At 41.7% G+C, this 21,426-nt stretch overlaps 1 long non-coding RNA gene across 1 annotated transcript in view; it reads left to right on the top strand.

Moving 5' to 3' along the window:
* The window catches only part of LOC146861464 (uncharacterized), a 28,844-nt gene extending 8,041 nt beyond the window's left edge, over window positions 1-20,803 (top strand). Inside the window, exons 5-6 of the long non-coding RNA XR_014978966.1 lie at window positions 3,572-3,712; window positions 17,494-20,803. This is a non-coding gene — a long non-coding RNA (uncharacterized LOC146861464). The remainder of the gene's footprint in view (window positions 1-3,571; window positions 3,713-17,493) is intronic.
* Window positions 20,804-21,426: the final 623 nt, after the last annotated feature.

Raw genomic sequence — 21,426 nt, 5'->3', positions numbered from 1 at the left:
TTTAGGAGGGAGGGGGCAGATGGGACACACATGTACACATACACACTCACTCACACCCATCACAGATGTGCAATCACACACACATCCATTCACAAAACTCCTTAACAAATATTCAAACATGCACGCACACGAGCACCAAATATTAATTGGAAAAAAAAGAACACTTAATTGTAGCTCTGCCTCAGATGCCCCAGGAGTGTTGGGACTGTTGCCTTCCCTCATTGGTTGAACTTAGGCCAGTCAATAAGGGAAGGCAGCAGTCCCAACCTCCTCACAGAGTGAGATGGGGTCATTGAGACTGCTGACCCCACCCCACTCTGTGACAAGGTGTCACTGATTGACACTCGACCCTGGGCACTTCAGGGCTTAAAACTAAAGCACCCAGGTATGAGGCTATGAGTGATGCTCCTCCTCCTCAAGAAGGGGAGGGCCTCAAAGACCTTTGCTGAGCTGAGGAGGCCACACCCACAGGAGCTGTAACATCCTCAGCCAGCAAAGTTCTGCTCAGGCAGCCACAAGCCTGCTTATTTAGCACATGTCTAGGTCCTGGCTGCCAGACCTGACCATGAAGAGTGTCTGTCAGGCTGACCTTTATTCAGCCTGACAGACACTCTTCTTGGGGGAAAACGGTGAGGGGGCCTGGCCCCTCAGCCGCTATGGACGGACTCCAACTTCAACTTCTATTAGAGCTGTTTAAGGGGCAATTGGCAATCATTTCTTAAGGTTTGTTTTCTTGCACCTTCATGACATTGTCACACTATTTTCTCAGTCATCTACTGGTTATTTAAGTATTGTGCAAAACTGGATCATATATTTGATTTAATAATAAAATAACATGTTATTCAGGGAGAGATCCTTGAAAAGATACCAGCGTTCTCAGTGTTGATGAAGTAGAGCCATGCACATCTAGCACAGGGCAGGAGGGCCCCATACATGCTGGATTTCTAGGGTAGACTCATAAGATATGTTAAAAGACAATACATCTTAATAGAATATGTTTACATAGAAATGGTTATCCTGAAAATCTGGCTAGAACCGGCCTACCTGCCCTACATTTACCCCCGACTGGTGACTGTACATGATTGAAACCAAAGCCTAAAACTCCTCTGTCTGTACAGGTATTTCCATTGTGAACAAAAGTGGCTGCAATTCCAACAGCATGGTATGATGATAGCAAAGTAAAACAAATGATTTTGCAAGTGTGATTATGGAATTCTTTTGAATGCCTGAGCCTGGCATCCGAATAGCAATCACTTCCGAAACAGAAAAGTTATAAATACACGTTTAAAATGTTAAGTCAGAAAAGTGAATATAGGAAAGAGTTCACACTGGTTATGACATAGAAGCTAGAAGTGAAGTTGCATTTGCAAACTACAGAAACTAAGAACTACAGATTCCCTAACCTAATGGTTACACACTTAACAATGTAACCACCAACAAAATATCATTCCCTTGAAGGAAAGCCCACCCAAGGAATAGCAACAACTAAAAACATGTGAAAGCCAATGGTTGAAGGTGGCAGAACCAAAGCCCATTCTCTGTTCCTCTTCTTATTAAACGATCTTTAAAGAATTGATAACATGATGCCTTCCAGACCGCTAAAACAGACCTAAAAAAGACCCTTAGTACCCAGCCTTATACCTAAAAACACCACAATACCAGAAAGACACAGCAGTGTGTTATAAAGGCAGCCATTAGTTGCTGAAGTGCTAGAGGAAAGAAAAAAAAGAGATATTTATTCCATTGCAAATCAGTACCAAGATCTGCAGAAAGCAAATTTCCAAAACCTGCGGAGGAAATATGTCAACATCTGATAGGACAACTGGGATTTAGGCTAAATTGGCAGGGAAAAACACACATATATTTAATAGGCAAAGATGAAACAATGCAACTCACACACTGCATATAGTTTTGTTCACTACATTTTTCTTGTTTTAAACTTGTGGTTTAAGAACTACGAGCAGTGTTCAACATGGGTGGGTCCCCCGCTAAGGCAGAGGAGCGTCACCCTATTGCCTTTCAGCATGGCAAACAACATAAAATAAAATGTTAATAACGCAATGTTATTATCATTTTATTTTTCCATGCTGAGGCAGATTTTTGTGGCGGGGATAGGCTGGGCAAGACGGGGAGGAGTGGTGGTTCACTCCTAAGTGCGAATGAATGTTTGGCCAGCCCTCTGGGGCCGGCAAAACATTCTTGCGCACTTTGCAACTTCTCCACCCAGGCTGCATCACAGCCTGGTTGGAGAACATGCCCAGGCTTTCATTCCCCATCTGAGCAGCGAACCACGGCATTCAGACCAATCACAACGCTGCACAGCATTGTGATTGGCTTAGGGGAGCCTGGGTGCTTCCTGTTCAAACAGAAGCCAGGAAGAGGACGGAGAGGACGGAAGAGAGGCGGTAGCCAGCCCTTTGGCTGTACGGCAGGTAAGTGATTTTTTAAATTTAATTTTTTCCCCCCGACTCCCCACCTGCCCGCCTCACTACTGCTTTGCAGGAGCAGTCGCGACTGATGTTAAACAAACACATTTTGAAAGCTAGTTGAGGTCAGGAAACAAACCTAAAAGACCACGATCACCTTTAGGGAATTGGGACCCCGCATACACTAGCTGTGTATCTGATCTTGATTCCTCTCCCTGCTTTTGCACCTTCTTGTACCTAGTCACTGCTCTGAACAAACCAGATACACACATGCCTACATACAACCACAAAGCGGCGTGTACATGTAGGGCATTTCTGTGCTGAGTCCAATATTCTAAGTTCAACACAGTCTGCTTTACTATGAGAGGTAGAAAGCACAGAATTAATGAAGTGTTGTTCAATGCAACACCACACAATGAATTGTTAGCAGACATCATTTGGAGTTGGTTCAACAGAAATTATATGGTTTTATTTCCTAAAGAACCTTGATAATTGTTTCTGTTTGTGGAAATACTTCGATTATATACGTCTGTTGGAAGTTCAAAATAGCTGGTTTATTCCACGTTTGCCTGTAAAAACATAATGTGCTGCACACTTTGACTTTTCCTGCTGCATGTCTAAAGCAAATGTGCAAAACAATGTAGTTCTCCATTGCCGAATAATTGTAGTGGCCCATTCTTAAATTATTTGGGATAGAAAATCAATGAAGAAACTCCACATGATTTTTTTGAGTGGCAGTATATAGTTACAACACTGATTAAATAAACACACAGTTGTTCAAATGTATTTTATTTTTTAATTGATTGGAACATATTTACATAATGCGGTTCTAGTCCTAGAGGGCAGCAGAGTGCTGTGAGTAGAACACAGAAATATGCGCCATTATGTGCTGATCACAGATGCATGGCAGACTTTAACAGGCTTTGACATAGTCAATAGGTCTGATTTGCAATTTCAGTTGCAGACCAGACCCATTCTGTTTGCTAATGCTGTTTGCTAATGCTAGTTAAAAATACAGTTTGTTAAATACGTGCATGTGCTGTAATGGTACTGCTTTTCAATTGGCAATATGTAACTAACACAATAAACAATCACTTTGCCACTAATATGTTTAAGAGTATGGTGTTACTTCTCCTACCTCGCAGCAAAGACCTGGAACACTCTGCCTGTCTACCTCAGGCAATCACCATCACTGCTTCAATTCAGCAAGGACCTCAAGACCTGGCTCTTCGACTGAACCACAGCGCCTTCGACGGATCAGCACCCCTAGCATCTTGAAACCCTTAGTGAGTAGTTGTGCTTTACAAGACGATTGATTGATTGACAACAGATTTGCACTGCAGGACACTTGCACACATTTACTATAATGCACTCTTACACTCACCGGGCCTGATTCACAAAGGTTAGCGTGCACTTTTTGTGTAATTTTACTATTTTTTGGGGGGTCACAAACTACAAGTTCAATTTTACTGATAGTAATTTTGCGACTGTGGAGACTTTGCACATACAAAGATAAGCCTGCACTATCTTTTCACATGCACAGTTCTTCGCCCCGACTGCGGACTCTCCACAGTCATAAAACTGCTATTAGTAAAACTAAACTTGTCATTTGTGAATTCAAACAAAATAGCAAACTTACACAAAAGTGTAAGTTTACATTCATGAATCAGGACCACTCTCTCTCAAGGTACTCACAAAAGTTCACCCAAGGCCCTAATTCATAGCAATACACTTGGGCACTCACTGTTTCACCAATCACCAAAACAGCAGCTCAGACAAACCCCTCACTCATTCTCTCACATGAATACACATACATTCCCTCATCGCATACCCCACACACTAGCTCACACATAACGCTCACTCATAGGCCAGCATCATCACACTCATATTTATTGAAGAGGAAATGGCTCTTCATTTAATGCTAACCTTGTGTTTGTGGTGGATGGGCAAGTGGGTGTGTGTCAAAATTAATCACTCACTGGAATGAGTACATAGATGGAAGAATGAGTGCATGGATGGATGGCTCAATGGCGGATTCCATGGATGGTGGGGTGAATGGATGAGTGATAGAGGTGGGCGAGCCATCAATTAACAGGGTGAGCCAAGCCAATGGTCTGGCTCATCTCTAAGACAGTTGTATGATGGAACAATGCAGGGAAAAACATTGCATGCCTTTACAATGCATTTTTACCCAACTTTTTTTAGCACGCATACATTCTTTTATCTCGCATGCCATTGCCACGCATTATAAGTCTAACTACGGTAAGTATTAGTAATATAAGTTTATATATATATATATATATCCTTAACTCCTGTAGCTCTCCTCGCAAGCGTGGCGCTCTTCACAGCTGTGCGTTACCTCGCGTTTGAGCAAAACTGCCTTACATCATCCAACACTTTCCCGAAAGAAAGAAACCAGGTCGCACTCCGGTAACTGTTTCAAAAATCCTTGTGCCTTTATTCATTTCCTGTGTCCTATGCTATGGGGCATTATGGGATTTGTAGTGACTATGTTTTCCTTTTTACATTTGCACGTAAAAAAACAACCGCTGTGAATTAAATTAAACCATTTTCTACTTCAATTTTGAAATATCCTTCAAAATGAATCTATAAAGAACAACATATTAAATAACAATATATTCTATTAGTGCCTCCAGTGGCTCTTATTACTAGTTGTTCATAAATATGCTTGTTATAGTTCTTGTATTTTATAGCTGAAATTTACCAACTAATTGCCTCTACAATCAAAAAAGTGCAAATAAGTCATAAAAATCGAAAAAATAAAAATACTAATACTGTAATTTCAGTGTCCTATGTACACACAACGGGCTAAAGAATTGCTCTTCTCTAATCAATTAATTTCCATGTATCATGCTCATTGGATTACTTATAAAGACTGCTGTACAACGGGTTTCCTACATCATATTAATAACAATATTATTTACAAATGTGTATAAAGTTCCTAATTTTGGTTCAATCCATATGGTGTTAAGGAGCGTAAAATCAGAATGTATCTCAACTTTTGTCTGAGGTTGCTTTCTCTGTTCCCACCTCGCACCTGCTTTTTTACTATATCAATGCCATAAAAAATCAGAGACTTCCAATTACTGTCATGGTTTGTTTCTATATGTTTAGCGACTGCATTACTCCTGTCTTTATGAATAGTCGCCCTCACATGTTCAAGAATACGCTTTTTCAATTCACATATAGTACTGCCCACATATTTAAGTTGACATGGGCATTCTATTACATACACAACATACTGACTCTTGCATGTAATCAAATCTTTTATATTCCAAATTTTTCCATCTGCCATCTTGATCTCCTGAGTGTTTTTCGCAATCTGGCATACTTTACAATTGTAACATTTCTTAAATCCTTTGCTTTGTAGCCATGACTTGTTCTTTTCCTTTTGAAAATTACTATGAGTCATCCGATCTTTCACATTTACTGCTCGTCGATATATTATATTGGGTGCATTCCCCATGATTGGTCCAACTGTAGTGTCTAGTTTTAAGATTTTCTTTTAAGATTTGTCTAATTTCTGTTGACTCTTTTGAAAAGGTGGTTATAAATCTTATTGGTTCAATTTCGCCCTTTTGGATTTCACTTTCCGGAATTATTTTCAATAATTAATTTCTGTCTTTTTCATTGGCTCTCTCCCATCCTTTTTTAATTTGAGATTTTGGATATCCTCTTTTTTCAAATCTTTTAAAAGTTGATGCACTCTGTTTTATCCATTCTGTTTGTTTTGAACATATCCTGCGAACTCTTAGGAACTCGCCGTATGGAATATTTAGGAATAGACATTGCTGATGAAAACTGCTCGCATGCAAGGTCGCGTTAGTAGCTGTCGTTTTTCTGTGTAGCGTCGTTTGTATTTCATTTGCCTCAATGTAGATTTCTGTATCGAGGAAAGTGACCCTCGTTTCACTCAACTCGTAAGTGAATTTGAAATTTGCAGGTGTTTTATTTAAAATCTCAAAATATTCCCTGAATTCAAGCTCCGACCCATCCCAAATGATAAGAAGGTCGTCAATGAAACGTAACCATAACATTATTTTGTTAAAAAAAATTTCATTATCAGATTGCCATGCCCATTTCTGCTCCCACCAACCCATAGTGAGACAAGCAAAGCTTGGGCTGAAGGAAAAACCCATCACAGTGCCTTTAGTTTGTTTAAAGACATCTTCTCCAAAATAAAACACATTTTGTGTTAGGCACATTCTTATCATTTCTTCCAACATGATATTATGCTGTGTAAATTTGCATGCTGAAATTCCAATTTCATGATCAATGTTTGTATATAACGATATGACGTCCATTGTTATCAATTTGTAAGTTGGATGCCAAGGGGTGCCATTCAAATGTCTTAACATGTCCGTTGTATCTTTGATGTAGGAACACAATTTTGAAACAAAAGGTAACAAAAAATAATCAATATAGTTGGCCATAGGCTCAAACAAGGAGCCATTCGCAGAAACAATAGGACGCCCTGGTGGTCTAGTTCGATTCTTGTGCACTTTGGGCAAGAAGTACATCGTAGCTGTTGTAGGATGTTCCACTGTTAGGTATTTACATTCTTCATGATCAATCAAACCTTGGTCTAACCAGTTCTTCAATTTTTTATCCAGATCTACCTTCATTTTCATTGTTGGGTTCAATTGTAACTTCTCATAATAAACTATATCGTTCAGTTGTTCATATGCTACTTTTACGTAGTCTTGTTTGTCCCAAATGATGATATTCGCACCTTTGTCAGCCATTTTTTTTTCAATTTCGTCATCCTGACTTAAGGTTATCAAAGCCTTTCGTTCATCTGTTTTTAGATTGTCCAAATATCTTCGTTTTTTAAATTTGTACATATCTTGTATGATCGCTTCATGAAAGGTGTCTATTTTGTTTCCCGGTGTCATTTGAGGATAAAAATATGACTTCGGCTTTTTTTGGCTTAAACCGGCTCCCAATTGATTACACACAGCCTCTAATTCCACATGTTCTGACTCAGTTCTTGCATCCAAATTTATTAGCGTTAAATAACTCTCTGAATCTTTTGCTGATAAAGTAGAGATTGGTATTTCTCTCACTATATTTTGTTGTTTTCTTTTCTTTCCATTTCTTTTTCTTTTTCCTTAAAGATTTTTGCCAATTTTATTTTTCTTATATATTTATATAAGTCTATCCGTGTTTGTGTCATGTCCATATGTGCACTGGGGCAGAAGTTTAAACCACGTTTTAGCAAAGAACTTTCTGAATTCGTAATTTGTCTGCTGGACAAATTAATAATGGTTAGTTCCTGTGTGTCTTCTAGAATGTTTTCTTTACTTTCATACTTCGAGTTGTTGCTCCTACTTTTTCTCCACCGGAAGCCCCTCCTTCCTCTTCTTGTCTGTTTGTACGTTGTCTTCCCCTCCCTCTTCAACAACTTTTTTGATTTTGCGACTGGAATCCCCTTGTTTGTTCCCATTGAAATTGCACTTGATCTGGGGCAGGTTTCTACTACCTGACTCACCTTGCTCTTGAGAGGCTCCGGGAGGGGGGAAACTATCCTTGCCAGGAAGTCACAGTGAGACCGGAAGCAGCGCAGAGTTGGGCAGCACTCTAGCTTCGCGCTCATGGGTGACCATATAAACGGGGCCGCTGCACAGATCCCGTAAGGCTGCTGATTGACTCTGTCACATGTAAAAATTCTTTTAAAACTTGTTTGTACTTCTGATGTACTGATTGAATTTGAATTTGCACTTGATCTGGGGCAGGTTTCTACTACCTGACTCACCTTGCTCTTGAGAAGCTCCAGGAGGAGGGAAACTATCCTTGCCAGGAAGCCACTGTGAGACTGGAAGCAGTGCATAGTTGAGTAGCGCTGTAGCTTCTCTCTCATGGGTGACCATATAAATAGGGCTGTGCCAAAGTGGGTGTGCTGCTGGCGCTGAAGGCGCGCCAAAGGCAAGCCCGTCTGCGCCCGTCCATGCACGGTTCGCTGCCAGCGCCAGCCACGCACCCCGATGCTCTCCTGGAGGCTGCATTGTTTGGTCCAGAGAACAACTACTATGTATGAATAATAAGACCTGTGAATCCACATTCGAACAAGACCGCCTGGTGGTCAACCAGCAAACAGTTTGCAGCTCCTGTCCTTCTCTTTTTGAGGCAGGTTCCCTGAAACACAAAGATGATTCTTCGCCTATCGCTTCTCATATCACTTATGCCCAGGTAGAAACTTCCCCTATCAGGGCCTGCCTGATTAACTGCAGATCCCTCTCCAAACACGCAGACGACATCTAGCTCTCTTTGGAGCGAACTCCTAGGATGTAATGTTTCTCACCGAAACTTGGCTCAAGGAAAGCCAAATCCTGACCTGACGCTGGCGATACCCGCCGGTTTCCAGTTGGTGGGTGTAAATAGAGGTGGCAACAAGATCGGAGGCGGGGTGACTATTATTGTCAGGGAGGGCTGGGAAATCTCTGGCAGAAAGATTGACCGAATAGGGATCCTGGAGGCCATGTCCTTCTGTGTAAAGATCGCGTCCACTTTATCAGTGGCCCGGATCCTAGTATACAGACCTCCGAACACTCCAGCTTGCCATCTGTCAGAGCTCTGTGATTTATCAGCAGACCTCTCTCTGAAACATGCAAGTTTCACTATTCTGGATGACTTTAATGTACATATGGACAGTGACAAATGCACAAAAGCTAACCAACTAGCAGAAACGTTGGACGGACTCAACTTGACACAATGTGCCACTGCCGTCACACACACTGCCGGCCACACACTGGACCTAATTTTTTTTAATGACCCCAACCTGATGGTAGAGGCTTCCCTAACACTAACGTGGTCGGACCATCTACTAATACCATTCAGCTTTAAACTTATTCACTGCAGCACTAGACCTCAGCACGTCTGAGAGAGGAGAAACTGAAGCAATGTCACCAGAGACAGTATGACACCTGCACTTTTAACGGTCACGCTTTAGTTGTCAGGGAATACGATGATGATACAGTGAGCTTTAACAGCTGGGTGGTTAAGGCCCTAGACATAGTTGCCCCCCCTAGATTAGTCACCTCCTCCAGGAAGAGACCGTCAGCCCCTTGGTTCACCCCTGAGCTCCGAGCCGAGAAAAGCCTCTGTAAAAATATGGAGCGCACCCGGAGAGAATCTTATGACACCGCAGCCAAGCTCTCCTGTAGAAAGGCACTAAAAAACTTTCACAAATGTAAGCGAAGCAATGTGCGGGACTACTTCACTCACAGGATTAAATTAGCTGAAAATTCAGCAAAAGCACTATTCAAAATTGTTCAATGCTTTACCAAACCAGCAACCCTTGACAGTAACGTGCTTCCCTCCTCTTCCCTCTGTGCTGGATTGTCAAGGGCGAAATTCCATCTATCTATGCCATTTTCCCCATCCTACTTGACTCCGTCCGAGCACAATGCTACTCCAGACAATACTGAGTCATTGACCAAATTTCGTCCCTTTTCTCTCGATGCTTCCTTAAAAAGATTATTGGAATGTAAATCTGTCTCACATGGTGATCCCTGCCCAGCCCAGTTCTTTAAACTTCTGGCCCCCTGTTTTAATACCCCCTTGAACCAGATCTGGAACTCTTCTCGGAGTTCGAGCATCTTTCCAGCAGCTTGGGAACAGGCTTTCCTTCTGCCAATCCTCAAGAAACCGGATGCAGACCCTGCAGAGTATAAAAACTTCAGACCTATCTCTCTTTTGCCGGCTACGGCGAAAATTCTCGAACCGATAGTCCAGAGTCAACTTTTGGAATTCCTGGAAGCTAACAATCGATTCCGTGACTCCCAATCTGGCTTTAGAGCATGCTATAGTACAGAAACCACACTCCTAGAAATGTCAGAGAGTGCTGCTGGACCTGTCCGCAGCCTTCAACGCAGTGGCCCATCCGATTCTCCTGTAGAGACTAAAACACCTGGGAATACAGGGCACGGACCTGTCCTGGATCTGGTTCTTCATTGAGAACCAGTCACAACAAGTTTTTCTACATCCCTTTGTGTCTTCCCAGAAACTCCTGGTGTGTGGTTCCCCAGAGATTCACATTGAGTCCACTCCTTTTCAATGCTTACCTCTCTGCACTTGCAGCCCTGGTCGAACCCCTCGGGGAGAAGGTGATCTCCTACGAGGATGACACCCAGCTTCTGTTTTAAAGAACAATCAGAGGTTGCGTTTGTCAACTTTAGAAGGTGTCTGTTATGTTATGTTATGTTATGTTATGTTAGGGATACTTATAAAGCGCACGACCCACCCTGGGGCATCTCGGCGCTGTACCTAGTAGGCAGCTGAGGAGGGTAGGAGAAAAACAACGTGGCAGCGGAGATAGATCCCAAGTGATCAGAACAAAAAAGTTTTCAGTTGTTTCCTGAAAATAGTGAGGGAAGGGCATATGCGTATTGAAATGGGAAGCATATTCCAATATCGTGGAGCCAGATATGAAAAGGCCTTTCCCCTGGAGCGGGCGAGGCGAATTCGAGGGGTCTTCAGGAACCCAAGAGAATTAGACCTAAGGTTGCGAGTTGTAGTCTGTTTAGTGAGTCTGCTTAACAGATATTTGGGACCTTTACCGTTTAAGGCCTTGCATGTAAGGCAGCAGGTCTTGAAGTATGCTCGTTTCGCGATCGGAAGCCAGTGAAGGTCTAGCAATAGAGGGGTTGAAGGTGAGCCCACCGGGCGATTTAGAATCATTCGCGCGGCGGTATTTTGGATAACATCTCGGCTTGGATCACCTAAATTGCCTAAAGCTGACCCTTCAACCAGCGGATCTCCCCACCCGCTGCGCTCTGGTGGCCACAAGAACTGAATCACCCTCCTGAGCCAGTACACTCGGTGAGAAACTTGGGATTCAGTTTCGATAACGATCTTTCTTGCAAATCTCAGATTCGACAAGTCTCCTTCTTCTGCTTTGGGAAATTGCGAGCTCTGAGGAAATTACTCTACTTCCTCCCATTGGACTGCAGGAGGACGGTAGTTCACGCCCTAATTACATCTCACCCGGACTACGCTAACGGTCTCTACTTGGGACTCCCCGCATATCTGACCCGCAGACTGCAAATGATCCAGAATGCTTCAGCCAGATTCGCCTGCAAGGTACCCTACCGTCACTCCATCACTCCCCACCTGAGTATCCTTCATTGGTAGCCTGTCATCAGGAGAACAGAATTTAAGGCACTCACCCTGACGTACAGAGCCACCAGGGGCCGTGGCCCGACATAACTGAGAGTTGGACTCGAACATTACCAAAATGACTGGGCCTTCATATCCAGCCACCTGAAGCTCCTCACCATTCCCTGCTTTTGTAAGGAGAGGATAGGCGGCAGAGCTTTCGTGGTGCGGACCGCTAGACTCTGGAACACCATGCCACCTCCTCTCTGCTTGACTAAACCAGAATCAGCCTTCCTGTGAGCTCTAAAAACCTGTCTCTTCAACCGTTCCTAATCCTGTGGGCACCCTATGTCAGCCGAATGCCTTATCGTTGGGACACCTCCGTTGGAGGTAGCTGTGCACTCTATAAATTTCTAAATTAAATAAAAAAATAAAATAGAAATAAAATTAGTTGTCATATATACCCCTTATGTGACCAAGAGCCAGAAGCACAAAATCGCAGGGACACCCCTCCCTAATACTGACTCGTAAACCCTATTTTGCGAGTCGGTAATAGGTTATCGACTTGCAAAATAGGGTTAGTACAGGCCAAACGACTATTTAGCAGTCGCAAATGGCCCAATTCTCCATTTGCGACTGCTAAAATGAGTCATACATCTGGTCCCTAGATGCTTATTATCGATAGACTAATATCATAGGCTATCAAACACAAAGAAGATTTTGGTAAAGTGCAAACCTTGAACTTGCTTATTTGAAGGTGATCTCATATGTCATAATGAGAAAAAGAGTCTCCATGAAATAAAGTATTTGCCTAGATTTACACAATTTGGTCAAACACTGAAGCCAGGACTGATCCCAGATTTTCCAATTTCATACTGTGCAATTCACCCACAAGATGGGTATTTCTTTCTCACATCAAAGATAATGATTTGTCCTTAATTCTTGGAGTATGTATTCAGAGCTGTGGGTGACAGTCGAATACATGTCTTGTTTTTGGCAGTTTTACATAGAGCAAACTTAAGAGCGCTTCTCAAAAGAAACAGACTATGTTACGCTTTTATTTTAGCATGTGAAGCTTGCCAGGATTCATAAATGGTGAGCTGAGGCTGGGATTCAAGCCTGGTTCCTCATGTCACATGGTCGGCATGCAACAATATCCATTGGGCCATTTCTCCACCCTTGAAAGCTTGGCTTTGTTATGAGCTTGAGGGTCCAAGAGGATCTCGAGCTGATCCAGAGCCAGGCATCTGGCTCAAGCCTGGCTTGAGCTTTTAGTGGCTCACCTACATCTAGTGAGTGAATGGATGAAGCAGGTGTGCCATGTGCGATAGTCCATTGGTCTTTCATATGTTGCCTGTGCCAGCTCAGCTGATGTGCCACCCATTTGTATGTTATGACATTTTTAGCTGCCAATGAAAGAGATATTTAAATGCATAAATGATGGGAAAGTAGGTGGGTCATGCTGAACTGTGAGAGAGTGGCACTTTGACATTTATGCCTCAGCTAAGGGCAAAATACTGAGCATCCTTTCAAAGATGCCAACCCACCAATTAAGAGGATTCAGCTTCACTGGTTCATATCGAAGGTTCCTGGAACCACTCATGGGAGCCATACACCTCACTGCTGTGCCACACCCCCATTTGTTCTAACATGTAAAATTACAGTTAAAGTTCTACAGCAAAATGAATTGCTTTAGGTGCCTTGGGGCAGTTGTGATGCTTTTTAGATTTTGCAGAAAATTTAAGCTGCCTTAACGTTTACAGTTGCTATCAGGATTGTAACCGCCCGACAAGGACAGAAATGTCGTCAGACGGCACATAGAATTGAATATGTAACCAGCGGAGGAGCAGAAACATATTAGGCACTACTTTACTTGACCAGTGCAGAACGTCAAAGGGGCATGCAAAATCTGTGAAATGCCTTGGGCTGAACTAAATGTGAAAGACATTTTATACGACCAGTGGCTGAAGAAGTCTGAGCACAACGCACCAATGGTTGTGTTAAAGCCTAGGCCCATTTACAGAAATTTCCCGAGAGGGACGGTCTTTTAGAAGCATGAGAGGTGAAGGGAGAAATCACTGATTAGCATCTCAATACAGTGTTGCAGCCACACATTGATCCACTCAACAACTTGAGCTGAGTTTAGTAGGGTTTAATTGTAAATTTAGAAACAAATCTATGTAGATCAATCTCAGCATAATCATATAAAAGTACAAGAAGATCAGGATAAGTCCAAATCTTCTGAAGAGATTTACCCTAAATAGTACAAAATAAATGACTAACTCTAGGGTGATGATGCAGACGATCATGTAAAAGAAATTAAGGTTAAAATGCAGCAGAGGATTCTCTTTAACGAGCATGAGCAAACTATCTTTCCCTACACTACCTTAACAAGAGCAACCCAAATTAGAAGCATTTTGGTAAGGACATATATCAGAAAGATAGAACAGTGTCAGCTGTCAGAGTTTTCAGCAGGATACACTCCAACAACAGGTCAAGTAGTATGAAGCCACACAAGCAGAAACATAGGTCTGCTCTTGATGAAAGCCTAAGATGAACTCCTGTCACTCTCTAAGTTCAGCGTAATATCAATCACAGTCACAGTAAAAAACCCATATTGACTTCTCTGGTGAATTTCCATCACTCTGGCACAACTCGATACTTTCGCCACCTGTACCACATCGATAAGTGACAACTTTTCACTACTTAAATTAGAGTGCCTCAAGGACCCGCACTCTCACCCACGCTTTTCAACTTGTTCGTGGAACCTCTCACTGAAAGTCTGAACCATTCAAACATACATTATTACATATACGCCGATGATGTATATGAACATTTCTTCACCTGATATTAAAACTCTGAACTGTAGTAATCTGAAAACTCAACTATGGTTAACTTACAATTACCAGTTAAAAACCTTTATTTCGGTCATTAAGACCATAAAAGTATGTATACAAATACAATCAGAATCTTGACAATATAAAACTAATAAAAACGAATCCATCCATCATATAAATGTCATTGTGCATCATCTTTGCGTGCCAAGGTAATTAGCTGCACTAGCCTATACGCAGATCCAGTAAGCTTGCAAGTGCATTAGTAACGAGAGAAGAGAAACACAACCTAGGTCCAATAAAAATTAGATTGATTGCAGGGACTAAACAGTACATAACAGAGAACATGGAATCAATAGATCCGGTGAAATCAGTACTGGAGAAAGTATTCATACAAAGAGCTACACATGCAGTATAAGAATAAAAAAAATGTCATTGATAAAAATGTAAAACAATAAAAAAGATTAGAACGAGTTTTTCGCTTTTTTGTTTAGAAAGTAAGAACAGTTTATGCATTAGGATCTGGTGCAATTATTTTTTTAAGAGAGTCCAGCGCCTACGTTGAATTTAAAAATTGAGAGACAGCAAAAACAATAGGCTTAGAGGTCTCAAACTTCAGAATTCTGAGTGCCTCCTGGCAGTGCACAAACCCTAGATTCCAGCACCACTGCATGAGCCAGCGCTGTCTTGCAGATTTATAGCCTGGACAAAAAAAGAAAACATGAGGCTCCTCCTGATGGTTTCAGGCTGGGCACCCACATAGGGCAGTTCCAGACCATTTACAATAACCTTAGCTAAATACACTCAAGACCGAATTTCTCGTGGTTGCCCCCCACAATACCTCTGTCCCCATTCAAGAGTGGCTCAAACAACTAATGGCTCTCAACTGTGCTCCACATTATGTTGACTCCAGTAGATCATTAGGCATAACACTGGACAAGTACCTGAATATGCAAGACGACATCAGTGCAACCACTAGAGGAGCCAATCAACAACTCAACACATAAAGAAAGATCAAACCGTTCCTGCCTCCTGATGATATGCAGCTAGAAGTACAATTCATAGTTATCTCCCATTTAGATTACGGAAGTGTCACTCTGGCGGGGCTACACTCCTGTTTACATTGCAAAAAATGTGAACTAGCTGGTTCTAACTTTCTACTGTTGAAACTACAAAATTCAAAAAGAAGAAATCTTATAACTGCTCCTTGTCAGGTCTTGCCCCATGAAAATGGAGCGCTCTCTCTCCTGAAATCAGTTCTAACCCTTGACCTCCTTATTCAAAAAAATAAGTCAAACGGTTGCTCCTGAATACTGACCTTCAGCAATAGACCTGAAGCCACTCAAACTGACTATTATTTCTTGTTTACAGCCCTGGTCTCCCATTCTGCTATGAAATTCTATTACTTTATATTTACTATGTTGTTTATTGTTCTTTTTCTCATTTTTGTATGCTTAACCTCTTATATGTACAGTATTAGCTATTTACACCTTTACTTGTTTAACTTGTCTGCTTCTCTGTACAATGCTTTGATACCCTGACAGGTCATGTTCACACTATATACAACTTCTCAAATAAATAAAAATAAAATAACTTTGCTCGTCCCTGGTTATTCCTCTCCTTTCCCATGAGAACTTGCCTCCTTACTCGCTACCAGACTTCTCCTTGCCAAATCCATTTTCTCATACCTTGTGATCTGGTGCAAACAAAACCCTCCGATTCTAATCTAATGAGGTTTGTTCTTCATCCCTGCAGTCGAAACAAAATACACTCTGCAAAGAAAGTCAAATGAAATTTAAATGTTAAGTCTATAAATGTGAGCATGAACTGATTTGCTACTGGAAGCCTACACTTTGGACAAGTTAACAGTGCACAGGGTACAGAAAACGTGCCCATATTTATACATTCAACAAATGCAGCATCTTAATACATGTCGAAAGAATTGCAAAGATGTCAGTTTATTTGCACTTGGACTAAATTCTCCTTATACAAATAAATGTTTAAAGGTTAGTATACACACATTCTAATTTCAAAAGTCACAATAAGACATATTTATTTTAGCTTATCCTATTACATTAGTATGTAAATATCACGTAAACCTTTAATAATCATGCTCTCAACACATGTATTTTGTGTGGAATACTTTAGGTATGCATTACTCCACTACTTTTAGTGACATTAATTACAATAGAATATATTTGAGTGCTCACTATGCTCGAGTATCATGCACTCCTACAATATCTCAGGTGGGATCAAGATTACACTTCTTCAGTTGAAGGATGCTGGCCCAAAGTCCCTTCTGTATGTTGTATATTGTACGTTGAATATTTTGTCAGTGATGATTGCTAGCATGAGATTTTTCCAGACACCCATTGCTGCCCATAGGCAGACCTAGAAATTGAGCATGAAAACATCATTATTTGATTATAAACAGATCATGAGATTAGTTACAATTATAAGGATCTCAGTAACCCCCTAATCCATGTATTCTGTATAGAATGGTGATGTTACTTATGTGAGCAGTCCAAGGTTTGGTGAGGTACATGAAGAGAAAAACGGGTTTAGAGTCTTTCCTGAAAGTCAGGAATGAGGTGAATTGTGTCAGGTGGTGGAGAAATTGTTTGACAGGTGTTTAAATTCACTGAATATTTTCTCATGAAGTTTAGTGAAACTCCAGGAGCATGTGGTCTGGTTGCATCTACCATTTTAAATATTTTAAATAAGGTTGCATCCTGTATAAAGAAATATCACAAGATACAAACAGGATACTGGAACAAGGAGAAAATGTCTGTCAATGAGATATTTGTGCGGACCAGTCTCCCAAGCTGGTGCCTCTCTGGACTTTTTTTGTGCAAAATCTGTTAAAATAAATGATGCAGAATCACGTAGTACAAAATTTTGAGAAATTTCACACATTTTGTGTAGCAAAAATTCCGAAAGTTTCACTTGTGGAATAAAAATTTCACCCAGACTCACATTTTTCTTCCTTGACATGGCAATGGTAATCAGGTACAGAAAGTAAACATTGTTTTGATGGTTAAGAAAGTGTGAACTGTTTCTCTTCATATCAATTTTGCGCTCAATTACCTCTTTCTCCCTTTTTGCTTACTGAGAAGGCAGAATGAGTTGCTACGCAGAAGAAGATCTGTTTGCAGAATCAAAATCGAGGTTCTACATGGATTCGACTCTGGGGTTGTTCTCTGTCCCTAAAGATGGAAAGCTCTACGAAATGTACCACGGGACCACAGTGGATGCTGCTGAGGATATTATCAGAAATGGCTTCAAATTGACGAGGGATGGCAAATTGGGGCCCGGAGTCTATGTCAGCAGACGGATCCATGAAGCCCGAAAATTCCCAAAGAATCTCTTTCTCGAAAATGTGATTCTACAACTGAGAGTCAATGTCGGTAAATGCATAAAGATTGAAGCGAAGGGGCACCCCATGCAGAAAACCTGGCAGAGTCAATATGACTGTGCATGGATTCCCTATGGGAACCCCTGGGTTGGTACCTTCGAAGAGAGAAGTTGCATTGCAGATCCAAGGAGGATTAAAGTCATAGGTATATCGCATGCACCAATGGGTCACAAGAGCAGGTTGGAGGCCTTAATTAAACCAATCACGAAATGCAGTGCAGCCCCACACGAGGCTGCGCTGCATTGCGCGGCAGGGAGTGAGCAGGATAGTGCCATACCTTCAGAGATATGGCTCTCTCCTCCCTTTTCCCTTGCGCCGGCGCTGTTTTCAGCTGCCATGCGCCACACACACACACCTTAGCGCCATAGAGCTAGGACGTATGCATTAGTCTAGCATAGGTTATGTACAGGAAGGGTATCCTTCTTGTACAAAATACGATGCCCAGACACGGTGCAAAGCTTTTCCCACTTTGTATGCGTGCTGCACAGTGCAGCATGCATGCAAAGTCGGAAGAACATGGAGAAATGAAAGCATTTCTCCTGTTAGTACCTCCTTTGAAGGAACGTTAACTCTTGGTGCAAAACCATGTCTACAATCTTTGTAAATATGTATTTGCATCAAAAGGCATGGGTGGTTGCATGGGAACGGCCATGTACCACCTAAGTAACGCCCCCTTGGCCCTAAGTAACGCAAAGCATTGCTTTGTGCTACTTTGCACTACTTTGAGTGAGCTCTCCAGTACAAAATAAGTTTTGCACTGGAAAGAAAATATCGAAAAAAAATATTTAGCGCCACTTTTGTGATGCTCACCCAGCGCAAAATGTTTGCAAATCTTCCTCTTTGTTGTTGACACTTAAGGCAGATCTACCAACTTTGCACACAACACAGCAATCAAAGTTGTTGTGCTGCGTTGGGTCAAAATGACAGAGCAGAACAGCTCCAAATCAACTACGATATGGGTCCATATGTACAGAACTTTTTTGCTGTCAGAAATGGGCCAATATACGGAATCGGCAATTTTGCGACCAGAAAAATCATTTTTCAATGTAGAAATGTCAAAATGTGATAGCAGTTTGGTTTAACGATTTATTATTTGGAAGTGCTGTGTTTGGGTGTCCCTTCCAAATACTGAATTTCAGTGCTATGCATGAATGATTTGCAACCGAATTAGGCAGCAAACCACTCATTATTTACTGACACCTCGAAAGAGACGATAATCATTTGCAAATGGGAAGGAATCCCCATGGAAACCCTTTCTCTTTGAAAATGTTCAACACATATTTAAGAGCAGGTACTGATCCAACAGACCACTGCAAACTCTTAAAAAATGTAACTGAAATGTTTAATTTTCTATTGTCAACCCATCCCATTTCCTTTAAGGAAAACTGCATTTATTAATTCGTTTTTTTTAAAGATTTGTTTAATTAAAAGCAAATATAGACTTGGTAGTCTGCTGACCCCAGCAGACCACCATACTTGTGATGGCTATCATTCCTAATGGGTCGCGAACTGAGGCCTATCTCATTATTAGTCATGAGGTAGGTTGATTTATGGCCCATAGGAATCGCTACTTGAAAGTGGCATGGTTTCCTACATTAGGAATCGCAATTTGGAAAATGCAATTCCTACATTTCGTACATATAGCCTGTGGTGCTGCTTTTCTTTCTCCCTGTGCTGGCACACTTTGCTGCCATACACCAATGCACACATCTGAGCATGGTGAAATGGTGTATCTTTTATCAAGCAAAGGTTTTGTACTGAAAAGGGGCCATTTTAGTCAAAATACTATGCTTTTATACTATTTCTACTTTGTATTTGTGCTGTAGAGTGAAGCACTCATGCAAAATTGGAAAAATGTGGAGAGTTTTAAAATTCACCCTACTATTACGTCTGTTTGGAGGAGAAGTATTTTGTTGGCGCAAATTCTTGTCTGCCTTGCCAAACCCATCAGTGGGTGCATTGGGAAACTCATGTAATACCCATAGTAGGCCACCACAGTGCAAAGTAGTGCAAAGTTGTGCATATCGCTACTTACGTTACTTTAGTCCACTTTCTTTTTTAATTTCTTTTTATTTCTTTTTATCGTGCATTTAGGTTCCAAATAAACAAAACGGTCGATCAAAACCATGTGGCAACATCTCAGATCATACCCCCTTCCTCTCCTCCCTCTCCTCCCCTGCCTGCAGCAGGTCACATTAGCTAATATACTTTGTCTAACCCCTGACCTCTACTTTAGGCAACTTTCCAATGCAAAACATGATTTGTGTTGGAAAGTGAACCGCACAAAAACACTTCGTGCTGGGTTTGATTCCCTTTTGTGATGCAAATCCAGTGCAAAGTATTACTAAAACTGGGCCTGAATGTCTAGTGATAGTAAAATGAATCTGAAATAGTATTAATTATTAGGGCAGTACAGATGTTATTACACAGTTACTTAAAACTTTGGGAAGAAACACATTTTCTAAGTTGACTTTTTTCTGCCAAACGATGAGTCCTAGACTTTGATTACCAGAGGATGCACCTCCATCATTTCAAGTGCTATTACTGAGGCCGACCTCCAGCCCCTGTGTTGCTTGGGCTTGATTTGGAGTAGTTACAGCAATTAGTGGCCTAAGTAAAGACCACCACTGACGTGATGTTCAGTAACACTATTTGGGGTCAAAGTGGTAACATTCATCTATTCAGAGATTAGTTTAATGGAGAAAGCAGTCCTCCTGGGTCATTTACATCCTCCAGTGACATCAGTGCTTTGATGGATGAATTTCCATCCTTGAATGTTTATATTAAGTTCCAGTAGGGTACAGTAAATGCAGTAGGAACCCTTCATTGCAGATTGCTTTTAACTTTTTCCTTCTGTTTGTCTCCCAGTCCTATGTGTATATTATTGATTTGTTCCGCATGCCCAGCTCTCTATATATTGATGGCATGTATCAACATTACTGCCAGAGAATATTGGGTTTTTGGCCTAAAGTTATGGTGTCTATAACTAATAAAGTTTTCCTGGTCCCTTGCTTTTGTTGGGCTGTGTTGTTCCTAGTGGCAGGCTTTAAGACTGCAGTGGAAGCCCCTGTGATCATGCTGTGTTTGGTGTTATTGTCACCCTTGCTAGGCGGATGAAGAATCACTGCAGTTGGCAAGTAAGAGATCAAGAAGCAGGGTGGAGGCCTGCGGACTTGAGGGGGCCCCACTAGTGGTGCAAATGTGTGGTGGCAGAGAACGAATGAGTATAGAGCACTGGAGTGTCTGACATTTCTTGCACTGCAGATTATGTGGCAGCTAAGCTTGACAGAGGTCAGACTCACAACAGGCCTCCTTCACCACAGTACAAAGACGGCACCAAGCGAGCTCCCCAGTAAGAAGTCACATCTTCCTTGTCACTGTTCGACTGCCTTTCGGGCAGTCTGGCACTGCCAGATGGGCCGGCTTGAAGGAGCGAGTGTTTCGGCAGTTTTTTAGTCCCATCAAGGCACAGTAAGAAAAAAGGAAGCAGCCAACAGGGCTTAAAAACAACAAACAAAACAACACAGCCTTTCAAGCTGGCCCATCTGGAGGTGCCAGACTGCCAGAAAGTCATTCACTCTGTCACGCTTACAAGGGTGCACCAGGTGCTAAATTGTAACGGGCCAAGCTGGGC

This window comes from Triturus cristatus, chromosome 3_1, assembly GCF_964204655.1.
Source record: "Triturus cristatus chromosome 3_1, aTriCri1.1, whole genome shotgun sequence".
Lineage (NCBI taxonomy): Eukaryota > Metazoa > Chordata > Amphibia > Caudata > Salamandridae > Triturus > Triturus cristatus.
This window is presented reverse-complemented; position numbering and strand designations above follow the sequence as displayed.